Source organism: Cibotium barometz, chromosome 61 (assembly GCF_041138505.1).
Source record: "Cibotium barometz isolate CiBa-2024 chromosome 61, ASM4113850v1, whole genome shotgun sequence".
In the NCBI taxonomy this organism is placed as follows: domain Eukaryota; kingdom Viridiplantae; phylum Streptophyta; class Polypodiopsida; order Cyatheales; family Cibotiaceae; genus Cibotium; species Cibotium barometz.
This window is the reverse complement of record NC_141106.1, coordinates 30199149-30204434: the sequence shown is the minus strand read 5'-3', so window position 1 is coordinate 30204434 and position 5286 is coordinate 30199149. Positions and strand designations below refer to the sequence as shown.

Sequence of the window (5286 nt, the reverse complement as noted above, 5' to 3'; positions counted from 1 at the left end):
CTCAATATTCAACATGTCCTTGCCAGGGAAATGCTTTTGATTAGATATGTATGTTCCTGTTGCACCATATCCCTCATTTGACAAATGCATCAAAAGTTTTACGGAGTTGAACCATCTATCAAAGAATACATGGTGACCCTTTTGCTTGGCAACTAACGATACAACATGCAATGATAGCTCAGGACAAGGAAGCTTATCATATATACGAAAAGAGTCATTATAACCGGTCACATAGAATCACATAGATTCCATAATTGAATCCCAAATTTGTGCGGATTTTTGGGATTGTAAACTCGACAAGGATTTAGTTTAAATTTTGAGGGAATGATCCTCTCATCAATGGTTACATGCTTTCCACAATTATAATGCAATTGAAAAGTTGCATTCAGTATTTCCTCCAGAGGTAGTATTTGCCACAACTTGTACTCCTTTATGCCTCTTGTAAGAGGTCTTTGCACATTATCACATATATGCAAAAAGTGTTTAATCTCTTGGTATTCAGTTTGGCCCATCTTCTCAGCATAGTGAGGATATCTTATGACCCCATATCTATCTCCTCGCTAATAGTACGTCTTGTGAGGCATAAATTGCAAAGCCATGCCAAGAGAAACGCCTAAAAAGTGTAAGAATGAGTGTCTATCAAGAGGTACCCATTTGCGAGTCGAGTTAGATCTCTCCAACACTTTGTTTCTCTTCTCATTTGCATAGCGATTAGTCTCATACACAATCATATCTACCAAATCAAGTGGGAAGAGAGACAAAAATAACTGACTTTCTGTGAACTCGCGAGGTATTTGTCCCAAATCTGGTCCTGCATTATCCAACCATCTTGGCAAGGGCTTGAATGTGCTGGCAGGCTCTTCATGAAGGCCATTGCCACTTACCCAAGAGGGAAAACGTATAGCCACCTCACTTGCACCATCACTTTCATGCAAAACCGGACCTTCAGCCTCAAGTAGCTCATCTTCCACAACATCACCCTCACCAACTGATGCATGTTCATCACCTGAATCCTCTTGCATTGAGTCTTGACGAGGTGGCCGACCTCTCACACTAGTATTCTCATTCTTCTTTGCTCTTCTAGGAGCTTTCTTGCTCCTTGATGCATCAACTTCTTGACTGTGTGTGCCATCCTCATGCTGTCGTGGCCTACCTCATCCAAGCATCACCTTCTTTGGCGGTCTCCCTCACTTTTGCGAGATGATTTGGGAATTTCGCATGTCATTTGTTGGCATATCAACATATACTATAGCCTCACGAGGACAAAGACTATGCATAACTAAGTTATCAATGTTCACTGCATTTCTGTCTACATCTTCCAACAACCTGTCACGCATAGATTGCAAACCCACCATCACATCCATTACATGTTGCATATCATCACAGCATCCACATCAAGAATTGCATCAGATACTGGCAAACTGTTTTGCATCATTGCATCTCTCTTTAGCCTCTTTCAAATATGGCTCTATCATGCGAGCAATCATTGCAGCTGTCTGATTCTTCTATCAAAACATCTCGTATGCCTTGCCATGTGAGGAAGTATGCATTGGCATCTCCATCAAAAATACATTTGAATAGGTGCTTCCGTGCATTGTAACTGCAAATCTTACCCTTATACTTCTTATGTATCCAATCTTGAGGGTGAGCTTGTTGTGCCCATTGTACCCCGAATTTGAGGGCTAGATATAGGAGTTCTCGGCCCTCTAAAGCTCTACAAAATTCATGGCTAGGCTCTCCTTGTAGTGTAGATGAGGGGGGAGGAGCATTAGGTACAGCAGAGATGCATAAACAGCATTAGGCACAGCAGAGAAGCATTAGGCACAGCAGGGACGCATAAACTTGCCATATCTTAACATTTTTGCTGACCTGCAATGGCACACAGTGGAAGTGCAACAGAGCTATGCAATGCAAAAAATGTGTTCGTGAACTCACAGATTTTCGACGCTGGCTGTTCGTGAACGTAGAGAGCCTATGTTCAGCATGATGACATGGTCGCCACTTCAATTGCTATAGTGCTTTCACGCTCGAACAACTGGCCATGACTTCATATGCTATGGATAGCTTTTGCAGAGTAGGATATTAAAAGTTGAATAATCCGTTTTAAACTTTTTACAAGTGGGTAAAGCTAATGATGAAATTTTTACGGAAACAAAAAATGAGATTTTTTTTTGCATCTTAGAGCATGTCTCTGAGCCATTAGAGCTGGGAATTGGGATTGAGAGGGTTTCAAATTAAATCAATGAATTGGACTCACTTTCAGGATGTTTTTTTGTCCTTGGACACTTTAATGTCCGAGTACAAAACTAGTGTTAATTAATACACTGGGAAATTCTTGGCTAATGATGCCATGGCTCCCTTGAAACTTTTTCAGGGGTTTTATTGTGGTTGTTCTTCATGGTTTTGCTATTCCACCCTTCATAGGCTTTTTGAACCTAGACTTTTCCCAGCTTCTCACTCTTGGCACTCCTTTTCTTGGTCTAAGTCATGCCTAAATTCTGACACTTCTTCTTGCTCATGTGGGATCATAGAAGTTTCAACACTACCTTCTTAATTCAACAATGCGAGACACTCCTAGCTGCAAGCTTGCTAGAAGGTCTCTTGGAAGGCATTACTTTTCATCATCCTTAGATCCCTGAACATGCAGGAAGCATGCCTAAAGTTGTTTGAGTTGTGTAGTGGGAAGCTCTCTGTATTCGCTTCTCTAGAGAATCCCTTTCATGCTATGGTTTCTCTTTAGACTTATTCTAAGTGATTATCCCCAACAAGATTGCCGTGTTTCTTGTTGTTGTTGTTACAGATTTTCCTCACACAGTGGAAAGGCAAGACAACAGTCTGTGTGGTAATAGACCCGTCTCATAGGCAATGCCATGGGTGACTTATAGTCACCCAACTTGAGTTTCCAGGTACAAATACTAACTCCCATATAGTCAAGGGGTCACGCTAAACATAACTTTATTGAGAAATCCTTCAATCTCTCTCTCTCTCTCTCTCTCTCTCTCTCTCTCTCTCTTTGCAACACTCCACTGAACATCTCACTCACTTTTAACATGAACAAGCAACATATTCAGTAGAACAATAAGACTACAGACCTAGAAATAGATGACAACTCGGAACAATAATGAAATGGAAAGATTGCTCTTGGTTATATTCCAGAAATAGGACATACTAATATAAAACAATTGCGCAATAGTGCTAACATTACCTGATTACAAACACACTCTCGAGCTTCATGACACAACTGCTAAGTAATAGTTGCGATCATACAACAATGGTACTCCTCATAGATTCCATATATCAGAGCATCTATCTCTATTCCTACCTAAGAATATGCTATCCTCCCATCACCATCTATAGTGATCGGTTGCCCTCCTTTTACGTTGAGTCTTCTTATTCTTGGTGACGGATCTCTAGTGGTTATAGTTCTCCACCTCCACATGTGTAATACTGAGGTGGTGCTCAGAACGTGGGGAGTGGGTTATCGGCATTTTCTACCACCACTAAGCTACGGGGCACAACACGTAGAGATATGGGGCATTATTGTAGGCCATTTAGAAAGTTGGTTAAGTAAAGTTAGAAGTGGTTATCCGCAAGTAGGTGGTTATAATGGAGGGGGATCCCTTGATCTTTTCACTATCCTTCTATTGTAAAAGATAAGCTACCTTTGGCTTTGATAGTGGGGAGCACGTGGAAAGTCCTAAAAAAGGGGCACTACCCACCCTTCTTGTCTAAGCAATATTGTGGAAGATCTCAACAATGTTCTAATATCACATGTTGCTTTTTTTATATAAGCCTTTATGCATTATTCTGTTAGTGCAATCTTATGTTGTTGCCTCTTTTGTTTTGCATGTCTTGCACTAATCCTCTCTTTTGGCTTCACATAAGAGTGGTAAGCTCTCTTCTTCTTTTGATTGATTACAACATGTTTTTCATTTATTGTACCCTTGGGTGCTAGGTTAGGTTTAGCTTAGTTTTACCTCTATGCATAGGCTCTTGCAAGATCTATGCATAAAGCTTCAATGCGTAGGCTCTATGCGTAGAGCTCTATGGATAAGGCTCTATGCATCCGGCTCTATGCATAGAGATTTATGCATAAGGCTATATGCATAGCTCTATGTATAAGGATCTATAAATAAGGTTGTATGCATAAAGATTTATGCATAAGGCTCTATGCGTAGGATTTATGCATAAGGCTCTATGCATAAGACTCTATGTGTAGGCTCTATGCATAGAGCTTTATACATAAGGCTCTATGCATAAGGCATTTATGTTTTTATGCTTCAAGAAATTGACTCTTATGCATGTATATATAGGCAATGTCATTTGACCCATTGCAAGACCTATATGTGGAAAATCTTCTATCTATTATAAACGAACAATATGGGCAACATGCTTGGTCTCAGTTTACACAGGTATGGTTCTATCAAACCTTTTAACATACACAAAGTTAACCTTTTATGCATTCTATATGTCTTATTGTTTAATCTTATATACAGGCAGGCTTACCATCGGAGTCGTCGATGCCATGGGGGCAATCTACCCCACTTGGCTAGTCAGAGCAGATCATGCCTTTGATTAGGCGCTGGTCTGAGTGGCGTGGGGCCAAGTGGTACTGGCTCATCATGGTATGGCTGTGATGAGCCTACATCACCTATCTTGACTAGACCCACCCCTTCTCCCTCACATCCATCTTCACCACATAACGACGATGTAGTAGGGAGTTTGGGGGCTAGTAGACATGCTAGCGGGGGGGAGCAAGCTGCTTTTGCTTTGGCAAAAGCAGCACTAGGTCTCTCGATGCATCTCCCTAGTAGGGGGGCTCTTCATCTACTCATTATGAGCTAGCCCCTAAGAGATCCATTGCACCATTCGATCCATACAACGTGGATGTTGATGGTGCCCTCATGATGGATGCACGAGGGAAGCAAGTCATGAACCGCATGCATGTACTTGCTAACCTGGAGTTCAGGAACTCCTTCAAAAAGTGGAAAGCACAAGATGAGCTTTAAAATCATTACGTCATTGATGTGCTTAAGTCAGAGTTCCTTGTTCCACATCCAGGTCTTTGCTTCTCAAAGGAGTGGATGAAGAGAAGAATCAAGCTTTTCCTCTCTAATAGGAGAGAAAATATCAAGAGAGAAGTAAATAATAATTTGCAAAAGCCTAGCGTTTGCATGCACGAGGAGTGGAGGCAAGCATGCAACTTCATGAGATAGCACCCACATGATTTTCAACAACAAGCAACGGCGAGTGCTTCTTAACTAATGGAAGCAAGGGGATTCACAC

General features: G+C 41.3%; 1 pseudogene; it reads right to left on the bottom strand.

Moving 5' to 3' along the window:
- Nucleotides 1-227: 227 nt before the first annotated feature.
- On the bottom strand, nt 228-1432 carry LOC147604742 (uncharacterized; annotated as a pseudogene).
- Nucleotides 1433-5286: the final 3854 nt, after the last annotated feature.